General features: G+C 38.5%; 1 long non-coding RNA gene across 1 annotated transcript in view; it reads right to left on the bottom strand.

Annotated features, from left to right (window-relative positions):
• Positions 1 to 871: 871 nt before the first annotated feature.
• LOC105201370 overlaps positions 872 to 16530 on the bottom strand; it is a 151909-nt gene continuing 136250 nt past the window's right edge. The window contains exons 7-8 of the long non-coding RNA XR_851027.3: positions 1553 to 1620; positions 872 to 911 (exon numbers count right to left, since the gene is read on the bottom strand). This is a non-coding gene — a long non-coding RNA (uncharacterized LOC105201370). The remainder of the gene's footprint in view (positions 912 to 1552; positions 1621 to 16530) is intronic.

Genomic DNA, 16530 nt, shown 5'->3' with positions numbered 1-16530 from the left:
CGTGAGCCCGCCCCGATTTTTCGCCTGCGTAATTTCGTCTTCTCACGCTTGGACATTAATACCGACGTAACGCGTAATAGCGCAATTACGGTTACTGATAACACAACGAAATTGCGAAAATAAAATTTGTTCGTCGAAATAAAATAAAATTTCCTGCATGGCGAATGGCGTGATTAACTCTTTGTTTAACAAAAATCACGCAATGTCATGTGAAATTTATCTCAATACGAGGAACGAAAGAGGTAAATCGTCAATTGTTTAACACGGCCGGATTTGTCGAGAGACAAAGAGCCTTCCCCCTCTCCCCCTCCCTCAATGATGCGTGACGAAAGCCGTACTTTTCGGATTATCTTATTAGCGCGGACAGCCCATTTTCCTGCATGTAACGTGCTACAAATATGTGGGGAAGAATCAAGGGCCTGCCATGCGCGTACACAATCGAGATTGCAATGGTCCGGTGATAGATTCCTTAATATACTATTTACGATTATTGCTCGGCCAATTTATAGGCCGACTGGCTTATTGACCGCTTCTTCACGCACGACAGAAATTGCTATTGATAATCCACCAACTCTCTTTCCTTCGTTACAATAATATCCAAAAATCCATATCTTTCGAAATATTGACTTGATATTATTAACAAAGCATTGACTAAAATTCTTGTGCTAAACAATTCTTCAACTCATATTCTTTCTAAAAAGAAAAGTATCTAAAGAATATATTGAAGTTGTTGTCGCTTTTTCGCGAAACCGATTGGTTCTCTCGCTAACTTCATGATACTAGAGTAATTTTCCTTTAATCCTACGCAGCACATTTGCAAAGTATTAAAATATAATACTAAAATTGATTTTTGACTCACCGACCCGATGCGCAACGAGCGGAGTTAATCAGCCACAAAGCTACGATGATTACTGTAACACACGAACATAAGATTTAAAAATTAAAACTGCGCTCAAAATAATCAATATTTTAAAAGTTAATTCTTATATACCCAAAGGGAAGTTTCTTTAAGTAAAAAAAATATTTGTTTGACTCAAAGAAATTCGTGCACTGCTATACGGTTAAAAAAAAATTTCTTTGACTTGAAAAAATGTTTTGATTATTCATTTTATTAGAACTAAAGAAACAGTTTGGTTGTGCAACGCAATTTTGTTTTTTTTTTTTTTAATGGAAGAAACATATTTTTGAAATCAGAACAACTAAATTATTTTTTTACATTTTTATCAGTACTTTCTTTGAATTACACAATTAGTTGTTTAAATAAAATAAAATAATTGAAACAAATAATATATTTATTTTCAGAAAAATTAATGACGTCATTTCTTGAAATCAAATATTTCTTTTCTTCAAATGTATTTTTACTTCAACTTAAAAAAATCAAGTTAAAAAAGCGATTTCATCAATTTAAACGTAACTTCTATCTGGGTGTGTATAAAATTTTATATAAATATAATTTTCTTTCTTTAAGTAAGTTTTTTTTAATTTATTGCGATAAGATCGAATAAAAGAAAGCAAGATTATTAAATTTATATAAATAAGAAATTATATTTACCCCAAGGTTGCTCCGCCGGGGCCAGATGCCTCTCCAAGGGTCTCCTCCTCCTCTCAGATCCTGTAAATCTGTAACATACAAGTACAATAAAAATTATGGCAGCAATCAAAATAATTAATATTTTAAAGAATAATTATGTAGCTTAATAAATTTTATTCATATATATATTTTAATAGATATTAATAAAATATAACTTTTTAAAATTTCTTTATACAATTTTTTATTTAAATTTGAATGGACAATTAAAATCGTTTTTAAAAAATGCACTTTTTAAAAAAAAAGATACGTAAAGAATATATCAAATATACTGAATATATTGTTGCTTTTCCGCATTGCTTTTCCGATTGGTTCTCTCGCTGCACTAACTTCCTGAGCGGCTGTCATCGCGGATTTTGATTATGTATATTGAGAGTTTAAGAGTGTAGTATTAAATTGATTTTTGTATAAAATTACGTAATATTAAAATTATTAAGAATTAGTTACCCTAATCAAGGAGATGAAACAGCGCATCTAAATTTATTACAATTATACATTTCTTCTTGGAGTGTTTCTGTATATTTTGCACAAACCAATTGGTTGTGCGCAAAAGACGTAGAAAGTTTTCCTTGACTCACTTTCGCAGAGTACGAGCACAGAGAAAACATGCAGTTCTATCATGTCATTGTCTGGTAGATACTTATCTACCACTAAGCCGCATCCTTTTGTTTCTGATTGCTTCGAGCTTCGTCAGTCGACGATGTCGAGGGATATCAGAATAAGAGATATCACTCAAAACGACGCAAATGCATTTCTCGGCACGTAATCGGGGACAGACGTCATCCAATTAGCATTAATTACTGGTTTCTTTTAATTAGTAGTCTCGCTTGAAATGTCGCACGTATCATTTTTGTCCACCCTCCCACGCCCGCGCTTCTCTTCCCGGCGCACAGCGCAAGAACGTTTCGCGTTATCGGATATCAGAATGCTTTTCTGCAGGATGATTTTCTTCACGAACGCGATTTGGGGTATACATAACGTTGCCGCGATCCATTGCGTCCAATCGCTTAATTATGCAGCGATTACGACGGATAGATTTTAATTACCGATCGCCGATTGTTCGTGTCTCTGACGCAACCGCGTTCTCATTGTCCCGAGTGGCGCGAGCGTTTCTCTGTTTCCAATTGCCGAGATTGTACGTAATGCACAGGATGTGTCCTTTCATGTATTACAGTCATATATCATCCTTATTTTCCATAATGTGATACTATGTTCAAAAGCCGGATTTCGAAAAAAAAGGCATTGGACTTATCTCAAAGTCTTTAAGTGTAAGAGACAAATTTTTCACAACGAATTCTTCACAATTTTTTTGAGGAAAAAAGCGTTTTCTTATTGTCATATTAGATGTTCGTTAGTATAATTTTTTTAATTGAGTCTTAATATTGTGATAATTACTGTTCTTGTTCAACTGTGTGTTTCAAGAGGAAAATTTATTAGAGAGCGCGAGATTTTGTGCTTTGTTTAAAAATGTAAATGAAAGACGAGGGTCGTGAGATACCATGATATCTCGTCCTTTTTCCTTTTTAAGTAAATAATTGTAAATTATTCCTTTTTAAGTAAATAATTGTAAATTATGTTCGTCCTATGTATATACTAATGAACTTCTAATTATAGGATGACTGGTAGAATTCTGTAACTAACAAACTGGTGTTGATAAAAATTGTTTCGCGTTGGTATTTACTGAATTATTTTAAAAGAACAAAATTTCTTCACTTTTTTTTCTCTAAATAGAATTACACAAAGGAAATATATTAACACTAAGAACTAGCTAAAACTTTTTAATTAATAGTGCTTTCACATATTGATCTACATTTTCTCATTATTTTTTAAAACACTTTTTGAAACTCTTTTTAAAGACACTACGTCAAAAAGACTTAGATTATTACAATTGTATTTATTACGCAGGGTTATTAATCCACTGAATAAAAATCCTGGTTTCTATAGACGAAAAAAAAACCAGTATGAGTCACTCGTGTCCAGTACATAGACAGGAGGTTAACTACAAACAATAGAAATGATATATCATCTATGAATCTTCTAAATGAGAAAATTGAGAAAAACTGCACAGTTTGAACAATTGAACGATAATTATCCGTGACAAATTAAAAATGTGTTTTCAGAAATACTGCCATTTGTTTCCGGCAGTTTGCTTCTGTCCTTCTTTTAGGAAAACAAATAACCGTAAAAATCCGTTTTCTTTTTTTCCCAAATCTCAGGACAGTGGTTACCCACTTTCAAAAATGTCATATAAAAATTGATGAGCGTATCGACATTTGCGTAACCTTTACCAAGAATTTCTGTAGAGAAATATGGACAAGTTTTCTTTTAAGATAAGCCGCCATGAATTAAAAATCTCCGAGTTTGGCCTCGCTTCATCGACAAAAAACCAAAAAACCATAATAATAATCTTTTTTTTTAATAATTATTTTTAATAATTATTCTTAGAGACTATATAAAAAATAAAATTATATGCTAAAACTAATTCAATAATCTAATTAAGTATTTCGTTTCTGCTAGCTGCAATATAAATTTTTGAGATTAGTTTAGATTTACTATGCATAGACACACATTTCAGACTTATATTTACGTGATTATCCTTATGTGAAAAAATACTATTAAACACGCGAAAAATCTATTGGAAAACTATTTAAATTCAATATTGTACATTATCAGTTTCAATAACTTTTTCTGAAATCCAATAAATATATTTTTTCCTTACACTGTTAATATAACGTAGCAGCTATTTTTAATTAATAACAACAAATGAAATTAATGGATTTAAAGAATTAATGAATTTTTTGTGCGACTTGTGTCGTTATAATGTGATAAAACGTATTTTTTCACAGCGGACAATTGAATTGGACACTTTCATTTCAAGCATTACTCACATAGTCCGTATTTCGATATTTTTATAATAAAAAAAAAAAATTAAAAAAAATTAAAAATATAATTTTATTTCTACGTGAATAAAAAGACTGGCAAAAAAACTGATTTTTTTGCAGAGTACATTGTGCAATCACCGTGCATCGATACCGCAATTGTGAAACAACAGATGCAATGGCATGCGGACAGACATATTTTATCAAACTTCACAAAAGAGTCTTTTTGTAGTAAAAAAAATCAAGTGCAACTTTTTTTCTTTGCTACAAAGAAACCCCTGCTGCCCATGGTGGAAAAAATTTGTATGAAAAACATACAATATATTAACGGAGGCTTAACGATACCGCTTATGAACGTATACCACGTTTGCTGTTTTCCTTGCGAGTGTTTTGACGGGATTAATATGTCGGAGAAAAGGGTCAGATCATCCGAGATTAGTTAACGCAAACCGTCGGTGCAACGTGATCTTAGTTAGCCGAGATGGGTTTACAAAAGCAGCGGCTGGGAGCCGGTCGCTACCGAAGCTCGGTGCTCGCGTGACTGTGCAAACAAGTGGCACGTCGAGAATGTTTGTTAATGATAATGACCATTAGAACGTCGGGTCCGGCCGCGCGCAGGATCCCCTCGCGATGATTCTTCCACTTAGCGCTCGGCGCGCTCGCCGAGAGAGCTCCCGTCTTATGTTTACCCGATGATAACAAAGGACTTCTCGGTCTCGCCTCTGCCTCCCGATGCCCCCGAGGAACGAGAGGGAGAACGGGGAATTGTAGCAATTGATCGGTACGTTCCTTTTTGGACAAATATTTTCATTAACTCCGCCGCCGTCTGTCTGTTTATTCCAACCTCGCGCCTGTCATCTGATTCTTTCCTGCGAGAGGACTGTCCGTTTTAGCGATTGACATTTTCTACTGCAACTTTCACGATCCTAAGAGGAGGCCCTTACACGATGAATATTATTATGCGATAAGACCGTAAAGTATACGATATTATTGATCAAAGGTGATATATAGCTGAAGGCGAATTGTATCGAAAAGTGTGGGTTAATCCTATAACGGTGAGGTGAAAAAATGCAATCGTAAAAACAACATTACGAGAAAGGTTGTAATGTAAAGTCTATGACTCTCAAATTGAGAATGGCAGATATACACAATTTAAATTAATTTAAATTTTAAGAATATTGGAATTTAAAAAAATGATAAATCTTTGTTTAATCGTATTTTAAAACAAAATCTAAAAATTTTCGAACATTCGTTCTTTATGCAAAAATTTTATTGCTTCTTTCACGCAATGTTGTAGTTTCGATTAAATCGGAATTATCGATTCTTTTACGAATCTAAAACTGTTAGTCAAATTGACGTAATATTGGACTGATTCATAAATTCAGTTCCATTTTATTTAACAAAACTAAGTTTTTGTATTTAAAAAAAAATTAATAAATTAATGATTTGATATATATCGTTACGAACAAAGTAATTAAATACTGTCGACAGTACTGATGCTTTAGAACAAATGCTTCAGTAATTATCTATAACGGAACTTATTTATAAAGCAAGCAGCTTTATAAATAAAGCATGTGTGAAGAGAGTTTAGAAAGCAATTTCCAACCGTGTATTCTTGTAGCTCGAAACTTTCATGACTTTGTGACGAATTTCGTTGAATCGGGACCCAGTGCCATCGCTCACGGAATTCGTTGTGGATACACGAGATCTCACGGGATTCTCCGGCCACCATTAGTACGTGACGAATTTTACACGTTGGTGAGAATTACATTAGAGCGGATGACTCCGCAAGGGCCCTTCCCCCGCTCATCAAAGGGACACTTTCCGGGCGCGTTTATAAGCGTACGAAATTAATTTCGTTTCACGTATAGATCACGCGGCCAAGGGGGGTAAAGACGGAAAACGCACGTTTTCGTTTATTTTTATTTATAAATTTTTCTCTTTCACAGTTGCGCTGCAAGGCAACGAGTAAGGACTCGTGACTTCCAATAATGCAATCTAACCTGGACGATTATTCGTGTTAACGTATGTATCATCGCCTAACCATCGGCGTTAAATGGAAAATTATGCACCTGTCGTTGTGTCCAAACCAGTCCTAGAGATTAACCGCTTTTATGCGACGCACAAAGCGCATACACGGCGCTGTTTACAAGCTGGCATTACACATCGTTCGCGTTTCCAAAGAATTTCTGCGGTGAATTGAGAAACACGTATAATTGAAGAAACGGCACGGCATCCCGGCAGAAATAAAACGTACGTCCGCATGATTATTAATATGACGTTTGAAGTGAGACGTTAGCAACATTACTTGGAACTTTTACGTCATGCAATCTCTCGTATACCCGCTGCTCGCAGAAAATTTGAATATCTGAATGTTTTCAAGTATCAATTGACGTTCACTTTTGAATGACGTAATCTCTCTAAAGGAGAAGAAAGGTGCGCAGGCATACGTGCTCTTTTATTACTAATTAATTACTAACTCCAATTCAAATTGCTCTTAACTACGCGGTGCTAATAAATTATATAGCTTTCTCCGCCTCTGAATACCTCCGTCTTCCAAGAAGTGCCGTTTCCTAATCAAGTTAGGGCAATAGGATTCCCTAACGGAGAGACGCGGAGGTGTTAATGCGATCAAGTCTCGCAAACAAACGTGTCATTAAATCCTCGCGGTGGTTTCGCGGAGGCCTCTCGAGGACGAGAAGTCCCAGAGACGACGACGACAACGATAACGACAACGACATCGACGACCACGCGGCGTCCGCTGTCCGCAGGCATGTGTGTACCACGCGTGTGTGCGCGACGGGGCAACCTTGCCCCGTCCGTGCATAAACAAAATGGCCCATAAAATCTCGAGGCGCTAATCCGCGCAGAATGCCGCCGCGAGGATATTGTCAAACCCTCTTGCGGACCCGTTCACTCCGCAGGAGGACGCGCTGATTCATGCGGCCATATTTCACGTCTTTATGCATTCGCGAATATTTCAGGGTCCCGTCGCGCTGGCGAGGACCGGGGGAAAGGTGGGCTTCGACTTGGTATCAGCAGCGCAAAATTTCGTATTAAGTGTCTATCGATTCCGATGGTCGCTTAACGAATTTCAGAGAAACAAAGCCTCATAATAATCGACTATTCGCCCCGTAACTAATTACGGAATCTAAATTTCAAAAGAATGAGATCTAATTAAGTTCAAATGATTAAGATTTCGCACTTTAAACGCAATAATACATAATATGCAGGATTGGGTAGTAACTAGTTAAAGAGTTAATTAATAAAATTAAAAGTTGATAACTTATAACTTAATTTAGTGTTAGTTAATTTTTAATGATTTAGTTTTGGAACTTTAACTAGTTATTTTTGAAACGCATTAACTTTAATTCATTAATTTTTTCCCCAAGTTAAAAATTTATGTATAAAAAAAAATTGTAAAAGAAAAATACATGCCTATATAAGAAATAAAATTTCTTTGTTATATTATTCAAACTTAATTTACAAATAAAATATTAAGTTTGTTTGGCGATCCATATTATAACTGTTTTGAGTAATTTAACTTTAAAAAATTACGATTTTGCAATTTAATATAAATAATGATTTTCAAAATTAATTTCTAATTTAACTGGAATTAATTTACTCTTAACGTAACTTTTAACTAGGTAGTTTTTTGTTTATGTAACTTTTTACTAAATTAATTTTATAAACCATTAACTTTAACTTAATTTGATTAAAAAATGCATTAACTTATCCAACCCTAATAATATGTAATACAGTTTTATTTCAATAATTATTCATATCGTTATTCATATGTTATTCGTCATATCTTAGCTATAGATGTAATAAAAATAGATTGAACGTATCTAACATCAGGTAGTGAATATCAGGTAGAAAAAAAACAGAAAGCAGTATTTTTTTCTCTCACTGATTCAAGCAGTATTCTTCTCTTTTTTATTATTAGCTGTCTTCCGTTTTTTTCTATGTGATCCTTAGAATTCACTTTTTATGCTCGGTTTATCTTTTCTATGTCTATGATCTCATTCGAAAAAAGATTTAATTCTAAATTTGTAAAAATAAAAACCATTATAAAAAAACCATTATAATATTCATATTTTTTTTGTCATATTAATATGAAAACATAATATACAGTACATAATATTAGAATCAGAATATACAGTACATTAAGAAAAAAAAGTTGCAACTATATTTTTCAATTTGATTGAATTTCTTCTATTTTAGTATTTATAAAATCTATGTTTGAACTAAATGTATAAATATTTGAAATAAAAAAAAATCAAATTGAAAAATTTAGTCAAGTTAGCCTTCTTTCTTAGTAGTGTAGTATAGTCTATGAAATAAGGATTAAATTAATATGTGAAGCTATTAAGACAGAGATTGTCATCAAAATTAAAAAAAAATTATTAAAATGATTAAATCGTAAACGCGTAGATTGCACGTTTGATCGAGCATAAAAAGATAACAAGCACAACTTTTTTTGTTCAGATCAAACTGGGCCCCCCCGATGCAACTGTATGCAGCAGCCGATAGTTGTAAAAAGTTCGTAAAGTAACCGGCTCGACGCGCATTCCGGTATCCCGTCAGGAGACTATAATCGCTACCGTGTCCTGGGCCCTGTCCTGGACTTCCACTCGATTGAATCGCGCTGTCTTATCCAGTTGCCGATGGTCAGAAGCCAGGCAAGTGAGAGGAGGGGTGCATCGCTATCGTGCATCGACAAAGGGACATGTGTCGCACGATGCGAGCATGGCCATTGTGCCCCGATTCGGAACGATTAGGAGCCACTAAATAGTCTGGACTGATCCACTCAGCCCGAGACGAGCTCGTTTCACTTCGGGACGCCTCTCTCAATCCCACAAAGCGAATGCATCGGATAAATAAGCGCGGGAATCGAAGAGAGAGGGAGAAGGGGGGCGGTGGACAGGGGCTGGGGGGCTGATGTATGGGACGAGGATTGGGCGTGGAAGATAATGTGTCGGGAAAGATTAGAATCTCCCACATCGGGAATCAAATACATCAGGGATATCAAAGTGTCGCGCACGATATATAATTTTTATTCTTTTCTCCCGTCTTCGATTTGTAACTTCGCTACTGCTACTCACCGATATTTCAATACTACGGTAGCAGTACACAAAATTAATGGAAGACGTTCTATTCTTTCTGCCGCTCGTAATAAATATCTTCACTCGACTACTAACCTGTCGCCCCAACATGTGACCTTCTAATTTATCCATTTTCTCTGCCTGTTGATCTCTATTCACAAAGTATCTATCTTCCCTGCTCCATTCTCAGATTTTCTCTTTTTTCTCTTTCTCCCCCTCTCCCTAGCCTCTCATCCGTTAGGTTTATCTCACTGCTTTATTACAAAGGAAATGAAACAATTAAGGAAGACACGAGAGGACCGATTCCTGAAGAATCCGAAAGATCATAGCCGGCCGCCGGTTTCAGCATTATGGAGCCGGTGGCGCAGTCCCCCCCCTTCCCCGCCCCCATCCGACCTCCGCTAATATCCACACCAGCAACAATCACGGATTAATGGCATTGTCCGCGCGTATCTACTCGAAATGTACGGGCGCGCGCAGGTCTATGGGTGTATATATACGCACATAGAGACCGGTGATGCATCGACAATGGGGAATGGGCTCTGTTCGGCGACCCAACGAGGTATTACCGGGCGAACAAGCATGCAGTTTGTCCCCCATTGTCGCCGCTCGATACAGTGGGAATAACGCACCCACCCGCTGTATTTGCAGTATTCGGTTCGCCGTGTCCGCACCGCTGTTTGCCGTCGCGAGTCTTCTTACCCCACGGTTATATCCGATTTCAAGTCGGCCATTGTCACCGGCCGTTGTCACGTTGTGCCTGACGAGTAACGCAATCGTTCCCGCTCGCGTGGGAGAAAGAGGACCCGAAGTGTTTCCGTATCCATGTGTCTGCCAGCGCTATTGTTGCGCGATTATTAATACACACAACTTTGTTATTCGGAACCGCAGTTGAAATTGCTTGCAGTCGCGAAACGGGACGCCTTTAAAAGAGGAGAGCCTCTCTGTTGCCCTAACAAGATTAGAATTCCGACAGTCCTGCAGACGCCGCGCGGAGGTGCTCGTTTGTTCCGAGGGAAGACCAATGTTTCGCGATATTTCACGATCAAGGTATAGGGTAGAGCGTGGAGAGAAACGAAAAAGAAGCGCGGGGCACGGGACAGGAGGGGAGGGGAGAGAAGCGCCCAGTGCAGCGGCCGGGGCACGCAGCGCTGTTAGGTGTACACAATCCACGGACAATGGGTGCCGGAGCGCGGAACAATGCAGCATACAAGCGACATCACAATGCGGGGATCAGCGAAACAACGAACGGTCTCACTGCGGATTACAGGCAGATGCGCGGCCGAGCCGCTCCTCTTCTCCGGCCAGCCGTCTGAAGCTGAATCGGCACAGATCTCTCTGATCGTTCGTTAGCATGGGAATAAATTAACGCAATCAGCGATGAATCCGCGAAATATATCGACATTAATTCGAGAGGAAAAGGGACAATTAAGAAAGAGGGAGAATTAAGTTCGCGTCGATTGTACTGATCCTTCGCTCTATCGGCGGAATCGATATTCGCTGTCGCTAATGCGTTCGACGTTCGCAATCTCTTCTCCAGGACGCTAAACGAGGCGGCTTTGTCGACATGCGGACAATTCTCAAGACAGTTTGACAATGCCGCCCCCTCTGGACGTCCTCGCTCCGTTCTCTCCTCCGCGACCACATATAACGCGCGCAGCACACCCACCGTGCGGCGAGTCGCCACCCTCGAGAGGCCCGAGGCAATTTTGTTCGCAATTTTGTTCTACGCCGTCTTCGGATGGCCGACAATCGCCAATAAGCCGCTCAACTGAGATCCAATTTAAACCGTTAATTACTACAGAGCTTGGTTCATTGCCTCCCTTCTCGCCCCTTCTCTACCTCTTCTTCCCTCTATCGTCATATCACTTCCTCCAGCTACCCTACCACAACCGCGGATACCTTCCTCCCACCCCCTTCACCGCCCAGCTCGTCACTATCTCGGTTACCATCCCGCCGCGAACGCACGGAATGGCAGTGTATTTTTCCAATTTAAAATCCTATCTCTTAATTTCCTACGTGTCACCACCGCGTCTGGGGATTTTTGCGGAAGCGATCGTATCATCAAGCGGTTCTCACTGTTCCTATGCGAGAGCACTGCGCGATACCGATTCTATCTGGTTTATTTTTCTCTTTCTTTTTCTCTCTCCCTTTCTCTCTCTCTCTCTCTCTCTCTCTCTCTCTCTCTTTCTCTCTCTATTCGCCTTTTACCTCACCCCCTTTGGCAGTCGCCTTTTTTCAATCGCGCTCGACGCGACGCGCGAGGGAAATTGCGCGGAACGAACGGCCTTCCATCTTGACGTTCCCGTGATCGTCCTCGTCTGCCGTGACAGTGGGTCGAATCCGCGCCATTACGTTAACATCGAGCTCACATTCATTTGAGAGTTTAACTCCGAAAGTGGCATTTACATGACACTCGCAAGTGCCATTCAAAAATTTTGTTTGTCAAGAGCAAAAAAATTTTTCTTCGTTGAAACGTAGAAATCAAAGCAATTCGATTTCTCGAAATTGTTGCTATCTTAAATCTTCTCAACTCGCAAATTTTGCTGCCAGAAGGTGTAAGTCTTTGAAAGTACGAAGAAAGTTCCTTTTCCTTCTTATTCGTCGATTCCTTTTGCAACGCACGCATTTTTCTTTTTCCAAATAAATTCCACTGTCCTACTTTATTCTCGCCAAGATGTTAGTTGGCGTGTCGCGTGACTCTGGGTCTTAATTGGACGTTACTCGAAGAAGGTCTATCCAGATGTCCGAGTGTTTGCTCTTTGCGGAAGAAAGAACTATACTGCCTCCCGGAAGAGGAAGGTAGCGACAAAGTTGCCTTCTACCAAGCAGACAACAATTTTCTAATCACCGGTTTATCGGAAACAGAGATAGAGAAAGAGAGAGAGAGAGAGAGAGAGAGAGAGAGAGAGAAGAGTTTTCGATAGCCCTCTATACTCAGCTTGCCCTTCTATACTCCCTTCTATACCAGCTATCCACCCATCCCTCGTCCCGTCGCCGATTCTTCACATTCCCTCTTGTTCACCTCGAGAGTCGACTCGACTTTATCCGCGAAAGCAAACCATGGAGTTCGTGGCGGCAAAGGTTCCGGCGAATGCCGTTCCCGGAAGAGAGGACAGAATGGGACAGAATGGGACAGAATGGGACAGAATGGGCGGGGTCGGAAAGTCGTTCACAATTAAGTCCAATCCTATACAAGTTGTTTTTCCTTTAATTCGCCTCGCTTGCCCTCACATGACAATTCCAATTTAACCCAGGCAACCTGTCTTGCCGCTTTCGATCACGCTCTTTCGGCCCCACTTTTTCTTCCTGTCGTCCCTTCCTTTTTTCCCTCTTGCGCGCCATACGAACAGAATAACAACAACGCTGGAAAGGGTCGAACAGACTTTTCGTCGTTTCAATCAGACATGACCGCCGTCCTCCACCGAAGAAGAGAGGACGAGGGAGAGGAAGTTGGTTCCTGCCGGGTTCTCTCGGTTTCAGCCAATTCGTCGGCTCTCTCGAATTCAATGCATGTTTTAATGAAACAGTGCTGGCCCGCTGCCCATTGTCAGCGCCATTGTTGCATAGATGACTGGTCGATCGAAGGCCCTCGTGCTTTTGTACGAAAACCCTACCCTGCTTTCCCGCCACCCACTCCCCCTCGCGTAACCTGTCTCGTCGCGAACCGGCGCGGCGCGGCGTAGCGCTCGAGTGCGAGTTGGATCGCTCGTGTTTTGGAGAAAATCCAAAACGACGTGCAAGAACGCAATTGCGAGCCCCTTCAGCGACAATCAGACTTAACATATCTCCGATTATTGTAACCAGAACAATCGCGGTTTGTCCAATGAGAAATTAAATCCGACTGCCAACACTTTCCATTATTGTAGTCAACAGAAGTAGAAAGAATTGTGCGCGGACTATTACATTTAATTCTCTCTTAACTTCGAAATGTATCCGGTGTTTAAATTTTTGACTTTTTAAATCTCGAATCACTTAATGTAAAAATCTCATTCTTAAATTTTTGCAAGTTCAAGTTTTCGAAATTTTTAATTATAAAATTTCGCAATGACCAGTAGCTTCTAAACACCAATAATTTGCAATTATACTAACGTCCTCTCTGACGTAAAATAGAAATTGTTAGGTTTTGTAATAAATTAAAATCTATCTACGTAATTAAAGAACCGCGTTTCAATTTCTAAACTTTCCCTTTGTAACAAGTTGAATTTTTGAATTCAATCTTGACGTTTCGATGCGAATCCTAATATAATTCCAATTCGATTCTTGATTCTCAAATGTTCTCACGTAAATTCTAGCGCGTCATGCGCATACGCGCGATAGTATTGTAATGTTATTACAATTAATCTTCAACTGTTGAACGGCGAGAGAACTGCGTTAATGCCGTGACGAGAGGAGAAATAATCTGCTCCCGTCGCGACGTGCGGTCTCGATTAATTTAATTAACATCCCCCGTCGACAATGACGGAGACGACAGCGCGCTCTCGTTTGGGCCGCTAAACGCGACCATTTATTTAATTACACCGCTTTGTCGCACCGTATCTCGGCCGTCGTCAGGCTGTCTCGCCTTTTTCCGACGCGCCGCGAACTCGGCTCGAAATGCCGAGCGCGGATTGGCGGCGATAAGATAGGCGCCTTTTCAACCACCAGCAAAACCATTGACGCGCGGCGCGCCGACTTTTTTCCGTTTATAAACGCCACGAACAGAGAAGGGAGGAGGTGGTGGAGGAGGAGGGTAGGGGGAGAGGGAAGGGAAGGGAGATGGTAGGTAGTCGCCATTGTTTGAGTATCATCGGCCACCCCCTGCGGGAAACGAGAGTATGGTGGAGGAAACTCGTTTGTTTCATCAGCGTTGACGTAGCTCGCCTTCCCTTCCGTGGCGGGATTTATATTCATCACACACTCGCCAAGCGCATACCCAGTACGCGGTACAATAAAAATTCTGACGCAAACTCGTCAACAGTGAATGACGAGAGGCGACGGTCGGTTGGAGGAGGTTTTATCAGTCGGTGGGGGATGGATGGCGGCGCGCTTGATTTAAACAAATTTATTCTTGCTACTTTGGAGCATCGAGCTTAAAATCTCGATTCTTCTCGAAAATTACAACTGCTCTCACAACGTTCTGGCCGCTAATGCGCATTCATCCAAGCGGAATCTGTGCAAAATCTTTAACGTTACGAGATGAGGAACGACGATTTGTTGTTAGTTGATTATATAATGGTTAATTATTGTTAAATAATCGTTAGAAGAGTCTGTCAGTAGAGGTGTATCTCTAATTTTGTGTGCTATTCAAAATTGCATTACATCTTTGTCAGCGCCATATGGTAACATAACTAAACTCAGAATTAATAGTTGGATTCTCCTAACAAAATCACGGTACAGCATTATTTCATTACGTGTTAAATTATCCATTGCATTTTGAGAAATGGCAAAATCATTTAATGCCACAATGGCGACAAAGGTTACTAGCATCATCTTTTAGCAATGCATCATACATTTTTATCGTCTTAATTATTTTCTTATGAGTTCTCTTATGATTACGGGTTCTTCCAGTAAATAATTCCAAAAGATAAAGCTATTTTCATAAGTAACAATAGGTAAAGTACGTTTTAGAAGGAATTATTATTACTAACTATGGTATAAATTTCTTTTTGTACGTCCGTCTTTTACTATCTCATCTTTAGAATAAAATTATTGCCAACGCTTTCAGCTTCAATATTCTTTCTACTCATTAAATCCGTTCGTCAGAAATAATTTATGGCAAACGTACTTATCATAGTAATTAAATATTAGACGAGAAAAAATCGGAAGATACGTGTGAAGTAATAAGATATAATATCTTGTACAATTCGTACAATTGAGTTCTAAGAGCAACCGTTAAAATTACTTCATTGCAGTCTATTTAGATATCGTAGGATGATTATTAGTCATTAGTGTTCATTGCATTTTTATAAAAGCTAAATTTCAGTTTTGTAGGTAACAGCGATTTAGGAAGAATACTTTCTATGTAATTTTGAGAAGTAAGTTAGTTATTAATTTTTTTAATTATAGTCTAACTTAAAGGCTTTGAATGAGGCTTTCAATTAATGTAATTGAATTTAATGTCCCCAGAAAATTTTATTAAATAACATTAAAAAACGTTTAAAAAGTATTGTCTGCTCATTGAGAAAAGGTTGCTTACTAAAAACCAAAATGATTTACATAAAAAGCCAAAGACATGGGTTTAACAGACAAAATGACGGATCTTCTCCCTGATGTTTATCTCCCAATGATCAACTGCTTACTCCACTCTTAATGATCCTTCTCTTTTCCTATCTTACAACCTATTACAATTTCCTTTCCATTTTCCTTCTATCTTCAACATTCTAAATACGACTATTTCGGATGTCATCACGTCAGTTATATTTATCATAATCTGTTTAAAGATTTTCTTGAATGAGATGGTGCTAGTAAACAGTAAGAAGTATTTATAGTAAGAAAGGTATTTTCACTTTTCAACTTTTCACAAATAATATTTTTTAATAACTCGGGTATTCAAACATTTTATTTATTTAGTTACCTAATTTATTTAAAACTAATCATAGTGAAGAATTATTGAACGCTCATCAATCTGTTTTGTGTACAAGGCATTGACTGTGTTCAGCAGAAAAAAGAGCTTTGAAATTATTGTAAGAGTCTTTGATAAGATTGATTCTTACCCTTAGTTCTTGTCAGATCTGAATGTATAAATTAATCATATTAAAGAATCTTACAACACAGTTGCAAATCTATTTCTTTCTGTTGAAAGCAATTGCTACCACAGCATATTTTCCAGAAAATCAAATTTTGTGATAGAGAACCTGTTTCTATTTTCCAAGATACGACGAACACTTAAAGATCTTAATTCTCCGTTGGGACTCTCAACTAATATTGAATATTTATTTATTTTTAGCGGTTTTTATACACATAATTATAAATATCG

The sequence above is a fragment of the Solenopsis invicta genome, chromosome 13 (assembly GCF_016802725.1).
Source record: "Solenopsis invicta isolate M01_SB chromosome 13, UNIL_Sinv_3.0, whole genome shotgun sequence".
Taxonomy (NCBI): domain Eukaryota; kingdom Metazoa; phylum Arthropoda; class Insecta; order Hymenoptera; family Formicidae; genus Solenopsis; species Solenopsis invicta.
This window is presented reverse-complemented; position numbering and strand designations above follow the sequence as displayed.